Source organism: Aptenodytes patagonicus, chromosome W, assembly GCF_965638725.1.
Source record: "Aptenodytes patagonicus chromosome W, bAptPat1.pri.cur, whole genome shotgun sequence".
Taxonomy (NCBI): domain Eukaryota; kingdom Metazoa; phylum Chordata; class Aves; order Sphenisciformes; family Spheniscidae; genus Aptenodytes; species Aptenodytes patagonicus.
In genome coordinates this window covers 26,233,552-26,255,204 of record NC_134981.1, presented here as the reverse complement: position 1 = coordinate 26,255,204, position 21,653 = coordinate 26,233,552, and the positions used below count along the sequence as shown (strand labels likewise).

The window sequence follows — 21,653 nt, the reverse complement described above, 5'->3', positions numbered from 1 at the left end:
AACAAACCTCACAAGCGAGACATCACTATTCACTGCAGACCACAGCAAACTGCAAAAACCAACACCAATCTTTAACATGTACAGCAGGAAAAAGAGCGCGATGCAGATTATACAAATCAATATCGAGAACAGAGAAACCAACATTGTGACCCACAACCACTAACAGATATAAGTTCTTTAATACACTCCGGTTAACCTGTTATTATCTCAAACCCTTCGTGCCCCACGTTGGGCGCCAAAAAGGACTGTCGTGGTTTAATTTCAGTCGGCAATTAAGTACCACGCAGCCGCTCGCTCACTCCCCCCCACCTGGTGGGATGGGGGAGAGAATTGGAAGAGCACAAGTTAGAAAAAACTCGTGGGTTGAGATAAAAACAGTTTAATAATTGAAATAAAATGATAATAATATGATAATAATAATAATACACAAAGCAAGTGATGCACAGTACAATTGCTCACCACCCGCCGACCGATGCCCAGCCAGTCCCCGAGCAGCGGCCCCCCCCGGCCAGCTTTCCCCACTTTATGTACTGAGCATGACGTCACATGGTATGGAATGTCCCTTTGGCCAGTTTGGCTGTGCCCCCTCCCAGCTTCTTGTGCACCTCCAGCCTTCTCAGTCGGTAGAGCATGGAAAACTAAAAAGTCCTTGGCTAGTGTAAGCATTACCTAGCAACAACTAAAACATCGGTGCCTTATCAACTTTGTTCTCATCCTAAATCCAAAACACTGTACCAGCTACTAGGAAGAAAATTAACTCTATCCCTGCCGAAACCAGGACACCCAGGCAGATGCAGGAACACTCCCCTGGGGAGCAAAGAAAAGGCCATTTATCACCTGCTGACAGCACTGGGCCACCACAGCAATGCCCTACCTGCACCAGCTCCCAGGGCAGGCAAGGGCTGGGGGGAGGGCAGGGAATGACAACATGGTCACAGGGGGAAGGGGACAGGATACTTCCTACTCCAGCCTTGAGCACAGGTGGCTCTAAGGGGCAGGGAGCAACTAAAGTAGGCAGAAAGAGCTTGTAGCCAAACCTGAGGCAGGGCCCCTTCCCACCCCCCCCAGGGGATGGTGCCACTTCTTGCACCCATTAGCAAAACCCTACAAGAACGAGCCTGCAATTAGGACTTGCCCCCTCCCCCATGCATCCCCAGTCCTCCAGCCCAGCCCAGGAGGAAAAGGGGGAGCAGCAGCCCCCCACAGCAGAGAAGACATGCAAGAAGGAGGACAGACAGCTAGACAAGAGTTTATTAAGAACTTAAGTGATTCATCCCCTAAAATCTGCTCCACTGCCCACCCCCAGCAGGGAGGGAGTGGCACAGTACCAGACCAGGACCTGGTGCTTGGGCTCTGATTACCACCGGCAATCAGATGCTGAGAGGCAATATTCAGGGGCTCCCCTGAATATTGTACCTGCCACAGGCTCTCCCGCAGCTAGTGCCTTGGGGCAGAGTCAGTTTGCATTGGCAGTGTCACACAACAGAAGGACAACTACAGCATCCACATGCCAATGCCCCCCCCCCCCACACACACACTTTTTTGCCCTGCAGGCCAGCTCCCACCTTACCAAGCCTGCTGACTGCAGGAGAGAGGTCTCCTGTGGAGGATGGCTGGGGGCCCTGCAGGCTGTCAGAGCCCTGAGCAACAGGGAAGGGGAAAGGTACAGGCTCCAGCAGCACCTCCTTATCCCACCCCTCTTCTCTCACTAGTGAGGGCAAGGAGACATCACCCACAACCTCTGGTCCCCCCTTGTGCTCAGCATTGGTGGCTAGAGGGGCCCTGAGATGAAGGGCATGTAGTGGAGGTAGGGAAGGAAAACAGCAATATGAGTATTATCAAAGATGGGGAGGAAAGGGGCACCAGCTGAGATCTCCCCAGGCCCCTGGCTGCACCTGCTGCCCTGCTTAGTGCCACCAGGCTCAAGAGTGGATGGGGACCTGGGGGGCTGCACATGTGCTGGTGCCCAGCCAGCTCTACACTCCAGGGCCAGCTACATGCTCCAGATACTAAGGGGCCACATGTAAGCCAACGAGCAGTAGACTTTCTTCTCCCGATAGGCCTCCAGTGTCTGGGACTGTCCAGTAGCAGCCCTCTGCCATACAAAAGTCTTCCTCCACCAGGCCCTGTGGCAGAGGGAAGATGACCATCAGCACCTCCATGGAACGCAAGGAGATAGCACATGCCAAGGGGCACAGCATTACCACTCGACTCCTGGATCATGGTGGCAGCCAAGGCATAGACCACATCAATCCATACCTCGTTGGACTGCACGCTGGAGGTGTCCAGCTCCTCATCAGGCCTCATGCCATTCACTTATGCTTAGCACTCATGCAGAGCCCTCAGTCTGGGTCTCCAGGGCACAGGGTTAAGCTTCTCATTAGAAAGAGGTCAATGCTGCTCACTGGGTAAACAGCCACCTAAGGAAAATAACAGGAGAAGGGCAACGAGGCTGGTGAAGGGTCTGGAGAACAAGTCTTATGAGGAGCGGCTGAGGGAACTGGGGTTGTTTAGCCTGCAGAAAAGGAGGCTGAGGGGAGACCTCATCGCTCTCTACAACTACCTGAAAGGAGGTTGTAGCGAGGTGGGTGTCGGTCTCTTCTCCCAAGTAACTAGCGATAGGACGAGAGGAAATGGCCTCAAGTTGCACCAGGGGAGGTTTAGATTGGACGTGAGGAAAAATTTCTTTACTGAAAGAGTGGTGAAACATTGGAACAGGCTGCCCAGGGAAGTGGTTGAGTCCCCATCCCTGGAAGTATTTAAAAGACGAGTAGATGAGGCACTTAGGGACATGGTTTAGTGGACATGGTGGTGTTGGGTCGACGGTTGGACTCGATGATCTTAGAGGTCTTTTCCAACCTCAATGATTCTATGATTCTAGGAGGAAGTGAAAAAGCCTCTTTCCCTGAAAAGACCTGGTCTCTCCTGGGGAGGCTGATAGCTCATCCAACTAGTGCGTCTCCATAAACAGCCTCTCGCCTTCAGTCACTGGCCAAACCCCCACATCTCTTGGGAGTTTGCTTTGGGGACCTGGCCAACCGCACCATCCTTGTCTTGGTTTATGGTCACCACTGCTTGTATCTCAGGCTAATGACTATTTGAGGCCCAGACTTTCTCCTGGTAAAGCTGCTGTACTGTTCTCTCAGCCCATCAATCCATCTGCACCAGCTACAAGAGGCATTGCAATGCCTACAAGAGATGGGACACTGGCCAGAGGTGGCCGAAGGAGGGTCTGGGGTTAGCGAGGCTGGAGGTATCTTCCTGCCAAAGGGAAGGATTATAGCAAAGCCGGTGAGATGACATGGGAATGCATCTTGCAGCTGGAAAGTGAATGTTGTGGATAGTGGTAGGTTTGTTTGGGTAAATGCTCAGAATCTTGGGGGGGGAAACGGGGATGATGGGGGAACATGACAACATATATATTCAGCTTCAGCTCAGGGGAAGAAAAACAGGGCTTAGTTTTGAGTGATTTCAAAAGGACTTTAATCCCTTAAATTTTGCAATTAGGTGGTGATGCAAGAGTTTGTGGCCTGGACCAAGGTGAGTTTGAGGTGAGAGAAGGGGCAGCCTGGGGATGAAGAGGTCAGACTGAGATGCACAAGATGCCTGATGGTTTACTGCATCCGGTATGAGAGATTTGAAACTTTTATCCCAAGTAAAAGTTAAAGACTTGTGAAAGGTCAATAGTGCTCGCTGGATAAACAGCCATTTCAGGAGATTATCAGGAGGAAGTAAAAAAAAAAAAAAAAAAAAAAGTTCAACAAACTAAGGCCAAAAGCTCAAAACAGTTACAAGAACAGACTGAAGTATCATGCTGAGTAAGCTCTTGCCAAAAAAAAAAAAAAAAACCACAAAAAACCAAAAAGCAACCCCCCCCCCCCCCAAAAAAACCACACCAACACACAAACCCAACAAAAAAAAACCCCCAAAAAACCAACCCCACCTGAGCATGAGAAGGCCTGCCAGCCAAACAAAAAGCAGTAGAGCTACAGCACAGTGAGGACTGCATAAGATGAAAAGCCTCTGTGGACAGCTGAAAATAAATAATACTTTTCCTCTGCTTTCATTATTGGCACTAAAACTAGGAAGTGTTAGTGCAGCAGAAGTAACTGCCTCAGTGAGAAAAGCAAAGCTCAAGACTTGGTGATGTTGCAAGAGGAGGGCTGGCTCGTCTCCATCCTATGCTCACCTAGTGGCTAGAAAGCTGTAATGAGAACTTTTCAGGGTGACCAAATCGGGAGCAGTGTTATGGAGCTGGGACAGAGCAAACCTGACATCCATTTGCAAGAAGAGGAAGACTCAGATGGCTCCCAGCTCATCAGTGCAGCCCAACGACAGGGATGTGCCAGACTTCTCTTGCAAGTCTGGTACCATCTGTCCTGGTTTTGGCAGGGATAGAGTTAATTTCCTTTCTAGTAGCTGGTACAATGCTGTGTTTTGGATTTAGGATGAGAATAAAGTTGATAACGCACTGATGTTTTAGTTGTTGCTAGGTAATGCTTACACTAGCCAAGGACTTTTCAGCTTCCCATGCTCTACCGACTGAGAAGGCTGGAGATGCACAAGAAGCTGGGAGGGGGCACAGCCAGGACAGCTGACCCAAACTGGCCAAAGGGACATTCCATACCATGTGACATCATGCTCAGTATATAAACTGGGGAAAGCTGGCCAGGGGGGGCTGCTGCTCGGGGACTGGCTGGGCATCAGTTGGCAGGTGGTGAGCAATTGCACTGTGCATCACTTGCTTTGTGTATTATTATTATTACATTATTATCATTTTATTTCAATTATTAAACTGTTTTTATCTCAACCCACGAGTTTTTCTCACTTGTGCTCTTCCAATTCTCTCCCCCATCCCACGGGGGGGGAGAGTGAGCGAGCAGCTGTGTGGTGCTCAGTTGCTGACTGAGGTTAAACCACAACACATCAGAGCCAGAGGAAGTGGAAGGTGTGATGACACAAGACAGGAGCTTGCCAAGGTAGGCTGGGCAATCTAACCAGACAGCTTTGGTAAACTCAAAGGAAAGGCAGCAGATCCCTTTTATCTATGCTAAAGCCAAGCATCTGACTAATTTTTTCCAGCATAGCTCTGGAGATAAGCCCAAGCACTGTTAGGGAGCAGGAGTCAGCAGAGGGGCGGTGTGAAGCAGCCTTCTCTGGCACAAGGTTTTGGGGCACCGTTTCTTCAGGATTGGAGTCACAGGTTTCTTACTTCATATTTCATTACTGACCTGTGCATGCAGCAAGAATGCATTAATGAGGTTACAAACAGGAGTGCTGCCAGCCAAGCAAGGGATCAAAATATGTGGGGGAAAAAAAATGGATTACTGTAGTAACAAGAAAGAGAAGTTCACCAGTCCTGTCTCCAGTGAGCTCAAAGCTCACCAGACAGAGAAGAGTGACATCTTAAGCAACAAAAGTCCGAGGCTACGGAAAGGCAAGCAAGATTTTTGGACTGCACTAAGTTTACTGTTTCCCCCCCAAAAGGGGATGTTTGAGTATTGCTGCATGAGGTCTGGGCGAGATCCTGTCTGGGGCCCCAGGCACAGCCCCAGTCCCCACACTCTAGGGACCCACACTGGGATAAATGCAGGAGGGCATGACCAGGCACCCATTTCTCATTAAATCCCACAGCATCCAGCACAAGCTGCTCCCAGGAAAGGTTACTTGAAGCTCCCCTCTGGTACCAGCAGACAATGAAGTGGTCCATCACCCTCACTCAACTGAGAGTCATTCCCTCCTCCTTCAGTCACCCAAAGCGTTTGCCTGTCCATCACCACCACAGAGAGCTTTGGTCTGACAATTACCTAATCAGTCATAAATAATCCATACAATGGCTCTCCACTTCCCAGCTCTGTTCCAGGTGTTACACCACTAGCAGCTGCTCTTACTGCCCCATCAGACAAGATGAGTCTTCAGCCAATTCTTCTCTTGTAACTGAAGAGCAACAGACTTTAGTGCCCCAAATAAACCTTACTCCCCTTAGATATTCATTTAGGACTTTAACTGGGCAGCAAATAACACATGTAAAGTTTCATACACCACTTCTCCTGTTTTTAAACAAATAGTGTTTTGCTGAGGGCAAACCCCAGTGGGACCTTCCTCCAAGCATGCCAGAGCTGACCACAGTTACACACCCCTGCTGCATGGCCTCCTCATGAGCAGATTTTGGTTTAAGGCGGGTTGCACCAATGTGTGTCTGACAGCCTCCACCCAGCACGCACCGCTACAAGGGGAGCGGACTGGAGCCCCCTGCACCAGCCTTTAACGTTTAACCCGTGCCACGTGCCAGCCCTGCTGTTCTTCTCCAGGCACAGGTCCCATCTTGCCCCCACCCCACACCAGGCTGCCCCTTCTACCTCAAACTCCCCCTGGTCCAGGCCACAAGCCCTGAAAAACCACTGCCCAGCACACTGGTCTGACATGACGCTGCTGGAGGTGTCACTCCCACTGCTGTCATAGTTGTAGTATTTTCCTGGAAAAAAGGCAGGAAACAGTAAAAAAAAAAAAAAAAAAAACACGATAGTTTAGGTCCCCAGCTCACATGTGCTGTCCCTACGCTCCTCCCAATGAGGCAGGAGCACAGCAGCTTTTTCCAGAAGGCTCTCTTCTTCCTTTCCCAAACCCTTTCTGTTCCCTCCCTGGTACCTGCTCCTTCCCCTCTGCTTGGAAGGCTGGCATCTCCCCTCCTTCCCCTGCTCCCAGCAAGGCTCCATGACCCAAGGAGGAGCCATCTCCCTCCCAAGGGACACACAGCCAGCCAAGCGTGGTTTCCCACTGGCAAGCACCCACTGTTCCAGAGCATCCTCTCAAACACCTCTGTGGCGGTGTGCTCCCCCTGCCCTGCGTAAGCAATGACCACCAGTGGGGGTCGTTGTGGCTGCATCCAGGTTATGCTGGACTTTGGGGATGGATGGCAACATAGTAGCCAAGGGCTGCCTGGAGCAGAGACTCAAACGACTTGCTGATATGCAAATATGACTATAAGTCAATCATCTTACTCTATAAATAGTGGACAGCCCAGGGCCCGTTGAGCTCTCCTGCACGGCAGCGGGCTGCATGGCAGAATCTCCCCTTGAGTAGGGACGCCTCTCAAGGTTACTCCTCGAGGTTGAGAGATTCCTTGCCGCAGCAGATCCTCGCTAAGTGACTAATAGCATGCTAAACTTTGAAATCTTAGCTAAGTGATATAAAAGGATTGATTGTGCATATATAATCCTTTAGACATAAACCGTTGACCAAGTCTGGGACTAGGATTGGATCCAGCCGCACCTAGACTCCTCTCTGAGAAGGAGTTTAGAAAGCAAGGGGGTCCTTTCTGAACCTCACGACTCAACGGGAGGGTCTCCCTGACAGTTTTGTCTGACCCTGTCCTCTATGCAGTAAATAATCAAGTGTACCTTGCCATCGAATCTTGTTCACTGTCGCATTTACCATTGAACTTTCTAATTCACACTTTAACTCACTGTTTTCTATCAATAAAGTATTGTTGCTTCTCTTACGAGTGAAGTGCAGTCTCACTCCATCCACGACAACCTCCTTGCCCTTGCTCAGGATAACAGCATATTTCTGCTGGATCTCGGTGTCCCCTAGCACCTCTGCTATCTTGCACATTATACAGATGGCTGCCAGCCACAGTCCACTGCAGTAGGCACTGCTGGAGCAAAAGGAGAGCAGCGTCAGCAATGCAGGACACCCCACGGGTTCATAGAATCATAGAATCATTGAGGTTGGAAAAGACCTCTAAGATCATCGAGTCCAACCATCAACCCAACACCACCATGCCCACTAAACCATGTCCCTAAGTGCCTCATCTACTCGTCTTTTAAATACCTCCAGGGATGGTGACTCCACCACTTCCCTGGGCAGCCTGTTCCAATGTTTCACCACTCTTTCAGTAAAGAAATTTTTCCTTACATCCAATCTAAACCTCCCCTGCTGCAACTTGAGGCCATTTCCTCTCGTCCTATCGCTTGTTACTTGGGAGAAGAGACCAACACCCACCTCGCTACAACCTCCTTTCAGGTAGTTGTAGAGAGCGATGAGGTCTCCCCTCAGCCTCCTTTTCTGCAGGCTAAACAACCCCAGTTCCCTCAGCCGCTCCTCATAAGACTTGTTCTCCAGACCCCTCACCAGCCTCGTTGCCCTCCTCTGGACACGCTCCAGCACCTCAACGTCCTTCTTGTAGTGAGGGGCCCAAAACTGAACACAGTATTCGAGGTGCGGCCTCACCAGGGCCGAGTACAGGGGCACGATCACTTCCCTACTCCTGCTGGCCACACTATTTCTGATACAGGCCAGGATGCCATTGGCCTTCTTGGCCGCCTGGGCACACTGCCGGCTCATGTTCAGCCGGCTGTCCACCAACACCCCCAGGTCCTTTTCCGACAGGCAGCTTTCCAGCCACTCTTCCCCAAGCCTGTAGCGCTGCATGGGGTTGTTGTGGCCGAAGTGCAGGACCCGGCACTTGGCCTTGTTGAACCTCATACAGTTGGCCTCGGCCCATTGATGCAGCCTGTCCAGGTCCCTCTGCAGAGCCTTCCTACCCTCGAGCAGATCAACACTCCCGCCCAACTTGGTGTCATCTGCAAACTTACTGAGGGTGCACTCAATCCCCTCATCCAGATCATTGATAAAGATATTGAACAAGACCGGCCCCAAAACTGAGCCCTGGGGAACACCGCTCGTCACCGGCCGCCAACTGGATGTAACTCCATTCACCACAACTCTCTGGGCCCGGCCGTCCAGCCAGTTTTTTACCCAGCAAGGAATACACCTGTCTAAGCCGTGAGCTGCCAGCTTCTCTAGGAGAATGCTGTGGGAGACGGTGTCAAAGGCCTTACTGAAGTCCAGGTAGACCACATCCACAGCCTTTCCCTCATCCACTAGGCGGGTCACCTGGTCATCGAAGGAGATCAGGTTGGTCAAGCAGGACCTGCCTTTCATGAATCCGTGCTGGCTAGGCCGGATCCCCTGGTTGTCCCGCTCATGCCTTGTGAGCGCCCTCAAGATGAACCGCTCCATAATCTTCCCCGGCACCGAGGTCAGGCTGACAGGCCTGTAGTTCCCTGGATCCTCCTTCCAGCCCTTCTTGTAGATGGGCGTCACATTGGCAAGCCTCCAGTCATCCGGGACCTCCCCCGTTAACCAGGACTGCTGATAAATGATGGAGAGCAGCTTGGCGAGCACCTCCGCCAGCTCCCTCAGCACTCTCGGGTGGATCCCATCCAGCCCCATAGACTTGTGAGCATCCAGGTGGCGTAGCAGGTCATTGACTGCTTCCTCTTGGATTATGGGGGGTTCATCCTGCTCGCCGTCCCTGTCTTCCAGCTCAGGGGGCTGAGTACCCTGAGGAGAACTGGTCTGCCTGTTAAAGACTGAGGCAAAGAAGGCATTGAGTACCTCAGCCTTTTCCTCATCCTCGGTGACAATGTTCCCCCCCGCATCCAATAAAGGATGGAGATTCTCCTTGGCTCTCTTCTTGTCATTAATATATTTGTAAAAACTTTTTTGTTGTCTTTAACGACAGCGGCCAGATTGCGTTCTAGCTGGGCTTTTGCCTTTCTCATTTCTTCTCTGCACGACCTAACGAGATCCCTGTACTCTTCTTGGGTTGCCTGCCCCTTCTTCCACAAGCAGTAAACTCTCCTTTTTTTCCTGAGTCCCAGCAAGAGCTCCCCATTCAGCCAGGCCGGTCGTCTTCCCCGCCCGTTCTTCTTACGGCATACAGGGACAGCCTGCTCCTGCGCCTTTAAGACTTCCTTCTTGAAGAACGTCCAGCCTTCCTGGACCCCTTTGCCCTTCAGGACTGTCTCCCAAGGGACTCTCTCAACCAACGTCCTGAACAGGCCAAAGTCCGCCCTCCGGAAGTCCATGGTTGCGGTTTTGCTGCCCCCCCCCCTCCTTACTTCACCAAGAAGTCATTTCATGGTCGCTAAGCCCAAGACGGCCTCCGACCACCACATCTCCCACCAGTCCTTCTCTGTTAGTAAACAGCAGGTCAAGCGAGGCACCTCCCCCCTGGTAGGCTCAGTTACCAGCTGCGTCAGGAAGTTGTCTTCCACACACTCCAGGAACCTCCTAGACTGCTTCCTCTCTGCCATGTTGTATTGCCAGCAGGCGTCCGGGAAGCTGAAGTCCCCCACGAGAACAAGGGCTAGCGATTGAGAGACTTGTGCCAGCCACTTGTAGAACGCTTCATCCGCCCCTTCATCCTGGTTGGGTGGTCTATAACAGACTCCCAGCAGGATATCTGCCTCGTTGGCCTTCCCCCTCATCCTTACCCATAAACACTCAACCGTATCATCATCACAATCGTTGAGCTCTATACAGTCGAAACACTCCCTAACATACAGGGCCACCCCACCGCCTCTCCTTCCTCGCCTGTCCCTTCTGAAGAGTCTATAGCCATCCATTGCAGCACTCCAGTCATGAGAGTCACCCCACCATGTTTCTGTGATGGCGACTAAGTCATATCTCTCCCGCTGCACAATGGCTTCCAGCTCCTCCTGTTTGCCGCCCATGCTGCGTGCATTGGTGTAGATGCACTTGAGCTGGGCTATCGATTTCGCCCCTGGCATCGGCACACCACCCCTAGGCTCATCTCTAGTGAGCCTGGTTTTATCCCCTTCCCCCTTCGAACCTAGTTTAAAGCCCTCTCAATGAGCCCTGCCAATTCATGAGCCATGATCCTTTTTCCCCTGTGAGACAGCTGGACTCCGTCTGCCGCCAGCAGGCCCGGCGCCATGTAAACCTCCCCATGATCAAAAAAACCAAAATTCTTCCGATGGCACCAGCCCCTGAGCCACGTGTTGATCAGGTGTGTTTTCCTGCTCCTTTCAGTATCCTTCCCTGCCACTGTAGGGATTGAGGAAAACACTACCTGTGCTCCCGATCCTTGAACCAGTCGCCCCAGTGCCCTGAAGTCCCTTTTGATCACTGCAGGACTTCTCTCTGCAACCTCATCACTGCCAGCCTGTATAACCAGCAGCGGGTAGTAATCAGAAGGCCGTACCAAACCAGGGAGCTTCCTAGTGATGTCTCTGACCCGGGCCCCAGGGAGGCAGCAGACTTCCCTGTGGGACGGGTCCGGTCAGCATATAGGGCCCTCTGTTCCCCTCAGAAGGGAATCGCCTACGACAATTACCCTCCTTTTTTTCTTAGCAGAGGCAGTCATAATGCGTGGGGCTGACTGCCTCACCCTGGGCAACCCCCTGGATGGACCTTCGTCTACATCCTCATTTGCCTGGCCCTCAAGTTTGAGGGCCCCATATCTGTTGTGTAAAGGCAACCGGGAAGGTGAGGGAGGCCGGACGGGGGTTCGCCTGGCACGCCGAGCAGGGACCCGTTTCCATTCCCCCCCGTCGCTTAGGTCCCCTCTTTCTACCTGGTGACAAGAAGGCAGGGGATCCTCTGCTTCTCACGGAGCCTCCATCTGCTGCCTCTGCCTCAGGGACGGTAGGGTGCGGCTCCACCAATCTATCTCCCTCTCACACTCCCTGATACTCCTCAACCTTTCCACCTCCTCCTTCAGCTCTGCCACCAGGCTGAGCAGATCATCCACCTGGTCACACCGCACACAGGTGGTGTCTCCGCCGCCCTCCGGTACAGCTGACAGGCTCAGGCACCCCCTGCAGCCAGAGACCTGGACAGCTGTATGCTTGCATGTGGGCTCCGTCTGGGTCGCCACATTCCTTCTGGCGACGGCTTTCGGCCGAGTGGAAACCATAGCCGGTCCTCTTCTCGGAAGCCGACGATTACCAGTTGAGTTGGCCTCTAGAGCCGGGAGCGGGGCTGCGCCTTGCCCGCTCGCCTTCCCTGCACGCCCTGCCTGCGCGAACTGCCGCGCCACGCCCTTCTGACGCGCCACGTCCTGTTTGCCCGCCCTGTTCGCCGCGCTCCGGGTCGCTCGCGCTCCCTGGGGCTGCTCTTGTAAGTGAGGGGGTTTGGCCGCCGCCCCTCTTGTCCCCGCCCACGCTGAGTCAGAGCTGCCGCTCGTCAGGAACGCCCTCCTCCGGCTCGGGGAATGGGGGGGCTGGGGCTCCCTCTCGCTCCCTGCGCTTTTGCTTTTCGCGGGTTTGGCCGCGGTTTTGCCGCTTCAGGAAGGGTCCCCCGTCGCGATCCTCCGCTCCGGAGCCCTTCGCCTCGGTGGCTTCGCTGAAAATCACTTGATTATTTACTGCATAGAGGACAGGGTCAGACAAAACTGTCAGAGAGACCCTCCCGTTGAGTCGTGAGGTTCAGAAAGGACCAAGTTACCTTCTAAATAAGCAAACCTTCCGTACTCCTGCAGGACAGGGAGGAGGTGGGAGAGGCCAGCCCCTGCTGGCCCCTGCAGGTCCTCAGCGCAGCAATCCAGGGGCAGCTCCACCCAGATGGTCCCCCCCATCCATCACAGAGTACAGCTCATTGAAGAGGGACGACTTGTACCAGGAAGGCAGCTGGCTGTGGGCAAGAGGGGAACTCAACCACAGCGGCCAAGGTAGTGATGCTCCTGCCCTGATCCCCCAGATAACTGCAGGAGGCCACTGGGAAGGTGCTCCCATCTACCCCACCTGTTCTCCAGGACGGGCTTCTGCCACACTTCGATCTTCCTCTCCCACTCCTCGTAGCGCATCAGGGCGTGATGCGACAGGGCAGGAGCGGCATTGTCTCCACTGCCAAAGAAGCGGGTGTACCGCCTGCCAAGCAGGGGTTTTGTGAGTATGCCACAGGCTCAGGCTGGGAAGCCCACCTGGCCATGGGAGAGGGGCTGGACTATGATGAACACCAGTATAAAGTGACTGCTAGTGCAGGGGTGTTGAGGAGCAGGCGCTGAGGAGAAGGTCCCCTCTGTGAGCTGGCAGGGCCACGGCCGCGGGGAGCGGGTGGCACAAGGCTCCCCAGGCGGCACTCAAGCCCAGAGGCAGGGAGAAGGGGACTTTGGGGACGTGAGCCAAGCCCCAGCAGAGACAACCCACCCACCTGAGGTGCAGCTTCTCCTTGGAGCCAAAATGAACATGGGGCATGTCCCAAGCCAGGGCCAGCTCCAGCATCCTATGCCCCTGGGGCAGGCACCCTGCAGCTGGCACACACCGCTGCCGCTGTCACCTCCCCCTTCTCCGTTGGGCTACTTTTACCTGCTAGGAAAAAAAAATATTCACAAGTGATGAAGGAAGCCTACCAGGGGGGACAGGGATGGGGACACACGACACACAACACGGATAGGACACACAACACAGATGCTCCCACACGCCCCAAGGGGGATGAGGCTATTCAGGCACGCCCCAGCCCCCTTGCAACCTGGAGGGTACATCCCCAGGGTGTTAAGAGATAACATTACCACACACAAGTAACTGCTTTTTGCAAGCAGGAGAAAATACCTGCCATGGGCAGAGGGGTTAAAAAAAAAAAAAGTCATCAAAGCAGAGGAACAAATCAGGCAGGAAAAGCCACCAGGCACGAGTGGGAGAGACAGAGCACCCTATGACTTTATAACTGCACTGCACTCAGAGACACTGTGACTTTCTAGTGACAGTCATCGCTTCCAACTTTTTGCAGGGTGCTTGAACGGTGCCTGTATTTAAGAAGAGCCCTGAGGCAGCTGGATAATTACATGCTGGTTCTGACATGTGTACCAGGTAAACTCATTAAAGCAACAATTTTAACAGAAGCACAGATCCTGACTATGATAATGCCTGGCATGCACGAAGAAAAACCACATCCCAACAGCCTGGAGAGCTCCGAGTGCATCTGCTGACAAGCAGGCAGGAAACTTAGTTTTCCAGAAATATTTAGGTAAATGCTTTACATAATTTAAGCTTCGAGAAATCTTGCAGAGGCCCAGTGCCAGCATCACTAGTTTGTCAGCATCATCCTTGTTCAAAAGCTGGCAGAGACATTAGGCAAATGGTCATCTTGTCATGATAACAGGTTAGCAGCAAGGGCTGGGAGTTGCTACCCTGCTTCAAGACTTCTGCCAAGGGAGCAAGCAGACAACAGAGGATGATGCAGAAGTATCAAGGGAATTTCAGAGACCTTCAGGAAACCCACGTAATAACAAGAGGACAGCAAATGATGTTAGCACCAAACCCCAAGGACTGCTAAATGCCTGCTAGAAGAAATCTGACAGTGCCGAGCTTGTGGATCTGGCAACAGGAACTCAGGGAAGGTGGCTGGGCATCTCAGCCGAAGTCTCAACTCAGTCTGTGCAGGGTTGCATGCTAACGAGATACTGGCACATGCAATTAATATAGCTGAGAACAGCCCCAAAGTGGTGCCAACAGCTTTTGAAGAACCACAGCAAGGACAGCGTGACAAACAACGGGAAATTCAGACACAGGCTAAAGCTGGGAATGAGCCACAGCATCACCAAGAGCTTCCTGCAATGGCCTGGAGTCAGCCGGAGGAAGGGAAACCCACCCTTGCTTGGCTTGCCAAGGCTAGCGCATGTCCCACCATCAGTGTGGCCATGTGCTCCCCTGCTCCACAGAGGACAGAGGTACACACCAGCAGGGGAATCCAGCCTGCCGTCCTGCAGGAAGTCCTGCCACACCTCTCTACCCAATCCCATGGGATTGAATACAGTAAGGTGGGTGACTCCCATGCCAGCCTGGGGAGGGGAAGAGTGTCACCAAAAGGGCTCCTCCCAAGGAGCCGGCAACATGAGCGTCCCCCCAGACCACACCAGGGGCAGGTGTAGGGGGGGTTGCTGTCATCCCCTCCCTAACAATCCTAGGAACCCAAACTCACTCCCTGCATGCTGCCCAGCAATGCTAACTCCAAACCTATTTGCCTGTTGTCCTGCAAGCTTCACCCACAGCTTCGCTCCTGGCATCCACCCCCAAAGAGGGTGCCCTTGGGGAATTCACATCCCCGCTCCCGCCCCAGCAGTCAGGCAAGTGCCGAGGACTGGTGCTGACCCATGGCACATCACACACTCATCCTTTACCAGCTGCCTGGAAGCAGCCTCCCCACGTTCAGCAGGGCTGTACAACCCCCCCGCAGCAGGAGCCACAGCACCAGTGCCAGCCCTTTACCTTCTCCCAGGTAGAGATGGCAAGGGTGAAGGGGTTGACATGCGTGTGGTGGTGCAGCAGGACTCCAGCAACCTGCTCACCCTCCTTCTTGAAGGCGAAGGGCTCGTTCCAGTGCCCTCTGCTCCTGTCCTCTTTCATTCCCATGCCATTCTGCAGGCTGAACATGACGGAGATGTCCATGTCCTCGTCCCTCCCATTCTCCACCTCCCAGATGAACACTACTACCAGCAGGCTGGAATCCTGGCAGAGACAGACAATGCCATGTATAGGGCTGGTGCTCTGCAGTTAGCTGTCAGGAGCATCGCTTCTCAGACCGTCTCACACGGGATGCAGCAGGAGCAAGAGCACTAGGAACAACTTGATCTCAGAGTCCACTGCCAAGCTGGGGAGCAGCAGCGGCAGCAGAGGATTTTGGGGGGCAGGCAATACAAAATTCAGATCATGAGCCCTGGGCTAGCAAACCCCCACACCAGGCAATACACAGATGGAAAGCAGCATTTAAGGCTCAGACAGGTGTCTCACCACCCATCTGCTCAAACTGCTACCCCAGCAAAGCACGTGAACCTGTAAGAGGAAGGTCAGGTGTGTTGGCAGCACAGCCTGCCACCCTCACCCAGGGCTGGGAGCGAGCAGGAGCAGCGTGCGGGAGCAGCAAGGCATCCCTTGCTGCCGTCTCCAACCTTCTGCATTGCTGTGGGGGTTCCTCTTGCCTGGGAGCATCGCTGAGCAGAGACGGGGGAAACGTTGGGAAAGCCCAGCTAATAAGCAGCTCTTCCCTTGGGGACAGCACACAAGAGCCAGCTAAAACACTCTCAGGAGCACCCAGCCAACAAACCAACCCACAAGTACAGGCTGAGGGTTTCCTAAAACATCAACACCAGATCCTTCGGGCAGTAAGGCCACAGCTCTGGACCTGCCATTCCAAGTAGGCAGGAGCTGGGATGGCCACAGGACAAAACCAAAGGCAGGGAACAAGCAGGACAAAGTGTCAGAGCACAGGTCAGAGGGGAAAGAAGCAGCTGCCAGAGCTAAGCACAGGGGAAAAAAGGGATTACTCCTCCCAGCACTGACCGCCCCAGGAGGGGCAAAGCCTTCCAGGGTCTCGCTGTTACACACCTGGGTGGCAGCTGGCACTAAGGACAGGGTCTTGGGACAGAAGAGACCAGGCTGGGAAAAAAAAAACATTAACAAGGCAGCAAGCCTGGTCATCTTCAGGCAACAAGATAAGGAACTCCTCTACTACAGCATCCCTGGATGCATGAGCAATGCTCAAGGGTCAAAAGTTCACCAGCTCCGAGCCTCTGCTGCCCAAACAGGATGCACCGAGCATCTCACAGGACAGCCCCATCTCTGCTGTGCCAGTCCTTTCCCCTTCCCATGCAGGCAGCTCTGCAAAGTCCCTGCCAGCCTGCTCCATAAGAGCCGTGCTGCCGCAGCCCAGTGTAGCCCAGCGCTCCCACGGGACAAGCTGCAATGAGCACAGGGCCATCACCTCCTTACCTTATAGTCATGGGAGATGACAGGAGCAACCTGGCGGCAAGTGAGCACCACTTTTTGCCCCGGGAGCTCGTAGACCATCCAGGCACAGGGGTACAGGGCATGGTAGAAGGCATAGTAGCCACAGTTCCAGCCCTGCAGAGCACTGGGTCTTTTCATGGACAGGACCTGCTGGTAAGCCATCTGCCCCTTGCGATGTGGGCACACCATGAACTGGAGGAGAGGAGCACGTGGAAGGGATGAGAGGAGCCCAAGAAGCAGATGCCTCAACCACCCAGGCTGCTGCAGTACCTCTCACACCCCTTGCCGTCCAAGCCCTACTGCACTTACCTGGTCAGCAATGACTGTTTCATAGTGATAAATGCCAGGATTCAGCTGCCAGCAGCAGAACTTGCCCCGCCAGCCACAGACGATGGTGCATCCCCCAATCCCACCCAGCAGGCACCCCGGCAGAAACACCTGAAATTAGCACCCTGGTTCCTCCCCACAGTGAGGTCTGGCCCAATGACCCCCCCATGCAGCTCCAGGGGCCCCTCAGCACTGCCTGCACCCCAGAAGCAACTCGACCCACTCTCCCCCTCTAGCACCTTGACGGCCCTACGTGAATCCCTGCCCACCCAGCACACGCTGGCATTGCCTCCCACGCCACCCCAGTGCCCAAACTGGAGGCTGACCGTAGATCTGCTGTAGAGGAACAGCACATAATAGGTCAATGAAGGCAGATTTCTTCTCTATGCAGGTCTTCTTGTATCACCACCTGAAGTATCTGCAAGCAAGGGAAGGAGAGGTATGAAAGATGACAGGATCTGGCATCACATCCTCCTGCGCAGTGACTGGCACACATTGCAGCTGCCCCTCTTGTAGAGATGTACAACGGGGCCCTGTGTCCCAGAGCACACAGGGTGACATCCCCTGCCATCCATCTGCAGTGTGTATCCATCAGCAGACACGAGTGGGCAGAGCTCAGGCAGCCCAAGGCTGCCTGCAAGGGCACAGCATGAAAACAGAGCACTCCAATACCCGAGAGCAGGGCTCCCAGCTCATGCAGGGAGCTTTCCCAGCCGCCCCATTAAGAAGTGGCAACATACACAAGGACCACCACCACACCTGGTAGGGCACATCCTGCTAAGGAAGGTCTCAGAGCAGAGGCACAAGCTCAGAGAAGCCATACACTGCTCCAGGGATGTGAGCCTTGCTCTTCCACCTCCATGTCCCCATTGCCACACACAGCCCTGCCACATCCCAATGCCACATCCCCAGGGGCAGACGGCACAGGGCAGCCTTGCCCTGTAGGAGGTGATGCTTGCTGTCTGCAGCTGGAAGGATCACAGGGACTCACCTCTACTCGCACACTGGCTGTGCAGCCAGGCACTGCCCATCAGATGATTCCCAGGCCTTTGGGTGAGAAATTAAGAGACATCCAAACAGGGGCACACCCACACCTGGGTGTGCTGGCACCACTCCAGGCAAGAGGAGCAGGGCTGAGCTCCCAAGTCAGCACTCATAAGGGACTGGCTTTTGCTAATGAACCACCCCAAGTTAAATCTTCCATCTGGAAACAATTAGCATACAGAAACCAGCTACCAGATTAGAAGAAGCTGAACTTCCCTGAGCAAACAGACAGGCAAGACCCAAGTGGCAGCTCCACAGCCCCAGGTGGGCACAGGAGCCCCTGTGGTGGGGAACATCCCTGAGCTACCTGCGGGCACTGATGCCATACCACCGAGAGGAGAAAGCCACCCCAGCTGGGAGCCCACAGCCTGTCCTGCTCCAGCAGCTCGCGGGATGCAGAGCCCAGGCAGTAGGCGATGAGTGAGCACTATTCCCCTGGGACATGTACCCCTAGCTTCATGGGGACAGGGGCATCAAAGGGGAGAGGCTCTTCCACAACACCCCCTGCTCCTACACACTCCTCCCCAGCAAAAACAACCCACTCTTGCCTTTTTGGCTGTGTGGTCACCAGACATTCACCTTTATTCGCCAACTTTTAAGGTCTCCAAATCCCTCTCAGGATGAGATTTTCTGGGATGAAGTCATGGGACCCAATTGCAGCCCACTCCCCATTCCTATGCACTCACCTTCACATTTGACTGTTTAAGGACATTTTGCCTGCAGAGGTTCAGGGCACCAAGAGAACCAGCCTGTCCTGCACGACTGCCCTGAATCAGGGCCTGCTGCTATCTTCGAGCTACATCTGCTGCAACTGCTCTTCTAGCCGAGACAGCCCTGGCTTTACACTGCTGAGAAGAGGTTTTGGCAGCATGCTCTCTCTCTCAAGGAAGTGATTTTTTTTTTTGATTTTTTTTTTTTTTTTTTTTTAACCCAGTGTCAGAGAACCAACCCAGATGCTTCCCCAGCAGGTTTCTGGCGATGGGAAATAAGGTACCCAGGCAGAGCGGCTGCAGCACAGCCCAGCGGGGCATCCTGGCTCCTTGGAAAGGAGGCGATGGAGGGATTTCAAAAAGCATTTTTTCCAGGAGCACGCAGCAGGAGAGGTTTGAGATTTACAGCCAGCCACTACTTGAGCTGTTTTGCCATCTGCCAGCTTCTCCCCATGTGGCACAGGCCAAGAAAAGGTGGTTGATGCCCAGTTACTGGCTATTAACAGCTCTCCCAGGGCTGCAAAATAACCAGGAAAAAGTCTTTATGTTCTGCAACACCAGAAGCCCTGTCAGGGCCAGAGGGCATTTCTTTCCCTTCAAATTGGCAGCGGAATTAAAACCTGTCCAGACATCACCCAGACGTTCTGGACTTGTGCTGTAACCCCCTCCCAGGGCACACCAGCCACTTCTGCAGAAACCTGCCCGTACCTCTCCTCCTGCCCCACCAGCCCCAGCACCTGCTGCAGCCCAAACATTCGCACAACCTTTTCTTTCCATATTTGCAGCTGTGGGTGTCCCCATGAAGGGGTTACCCCGATGAGCCCTGATTAACAAAATCCCACCCCAGGGCCGTCAACACCCCCAGACATGCCAACTGCAGCAGGGGCTGGGGCTGCAGGAAAGGACACCCATCAGCCAAAGGTTTAACTCAACATGACACCACGTCAACCCAGGATGTGGTGGCTCCTCTGCAGGTCCTAGACTTCCTTGGCCGAAGACGTGCAGCAACCCCAAGGCGCTCCCAGCCATCTTGAGAGGTACAAGTGCCTGTACCAAGCAACTTTGCACTTCTGGTGCTCCAAGCCATGCCAGATTTTGAGAGCACCCCTGGCATGGGTGCCCCTGAGAGAGGGGCTGCTGCTCATCACTGGCCATTTGGGAGAGGTCACACTAATGTGCAGGGCTCCAGAGGTTCAGATCCATGCACTGTGCTGCAGGACCAAGCTCCAGGCTCCTCTGGCAGCATCAGCACCCAGGTTTCCATCAGCCAGCTGCCTCTGCCAGGCAGACACGCGGGTGCCAGCCAATGCCAGGAACACACAGCCTCCCACACTTCCTTGCATCCCCACATTAACCACCCCTCACCAGTCATCACCACTGCCCTCGGGTTTTAATTCAAACCCATGCAGGTATTTCTCGCCGCCCTGGCTCTTCCTCTCTTCTGCTCTCTAGGCTAGAGTCTCCTTGCAAGGAAGCTTTGCCCTGCACAAGTATTTTGAGATCACAACCAAATTATCTCCTAAACTTGTACAGGGGAAGATACAATAGTTTGAATTTTAGCTTCTTGCTTAAAAGCCAGTCTTTTGAACCTTAAAAACATTTTTCTAGGACCGATACAAGCCACTTCCATTCTGAGACCCCAATGAAAACAGGCCAGGAGTGGCCTCCCCAAGCCAGCACAGAGGCGATCACCTCTCCCTGCTCACCCCACCAGAACTTCACGCTTTCACACGCACTCAGCTCATCCCCAACCTGCTGCGGCAGCTTTTCCAGCAGCCTTTATCTCCCACGCACAACCCACATTCTCCCTTCCCTGATGCCCAGGCTCACGCCAGGAATGTCTCAGGTCAGACCGGCATGCTGTGCACCCCAAAGCAATCCACTATCTGCCCCTTCATCAGGCTTTGTATAAACAAGCTTTGCAAGCAGCAACCTCCAAGGACATTGAGCAGGGCCAAAGTGCAGCTTCCCACCCCGAATGCTTTTTCCCTCCCAGCTCCTGCTCAGTTTTGGGGAGCCCGAGCATTGGGTGCTGCCCCTAAGCCAGCTTCAGCCAGTCTGCATCAGTGCTGGCACCTGGGAGGCAGGTGGGTGCTAGCAGCTCGGGGCAGGAGGAGAGCAGCTCCCTCCAGCCCAGGGCCTTCCGTGATCTGCCGTGCCCTGCCCTCCGGACATCACGGTGCCTCCCCGAGACGAGCCGCCCACCAGCACCGGGGTGCTCGGGTGCGGCGCGGTGCTACCACGCCCTGCCCCCGGGACACTACTTGTCCCTCGCCTCCCCTCCTGGGGTAGTCCCGGTCCCTGTTTTCCCCCATACCGCAAGGCGAGGCCGACGTGCCGCAGGACGTCACGGAGCGGCACGTCGGCGGCACCATAGGGCTGCCGCAGTTCCTCGAAGCGGTGCGCCAGGCAGGCGCCCCAGCCCGGCGCCGCGCCCTCGTACCGCTGCACTAACAGCCCCGCCGCCGCCATCGCTATCACTGCCCCTCAGCCCGCGCCCTCTTCACCGTGCGCGCCGCCACGCCACGCCCTGCCCGCGCCCCCGGGGCACGGGGCCCCGCGCGCCGCCGAGCGCGTCCGGAAACTCGGACCCGCCCCGCCGCTGGCACAACCCGCAATCCCTAGGGAGCCCGACCGAGCACTGCCGAGCAGAGCCCGAGAGAGAGTTCCCGAGCGCTACCGAGCGGTGCCCGAGAGTTCCCAAGCGACCCTCGAGCGCTGCCTGAGACTTGCCGAGCGGGCCCCGGGAGAGGTCGGGAGAGCCGCTGAGCGGCTGAAGGGAAGCCGGTCCTGGAGTGACGCGGGGCGGTGAGTGGGGCCGGGGCGGCCTGGGCCTGGGGCGGGGTCTGCGGGGAGCGTGCGCTCCTGCACGCCGAGCCGGGGCGGTCCCTGGCCCCTCTCGTGGGTGTTTATGTTTGTATGTTTGTGTGTTTGCGGCCGGGGCCGTCTCTGAGCCCCGGGGGGTAGGGCAGGGCTGTCCCTCACCCCCAGCAGTATGTCCTGACCCCCCCACGTCTGTGTGGGGGAGGTGGGGGGT

General features: G+C 54.6%; 1 pseudogene; it reads right to left on the bottom strand.

The window, feature by feature from the left end:
- Positions 1–1,993: 1,993 nt before the first annotated feature.
- On the bottom strand, positions 1,994–21,091 carry LOC143172205 (non-lysosomal glucosylceramidase-like; annotated as a pseudogene).
- Positions 21,092–21,653: the final 562 nt, after the last annotated feature.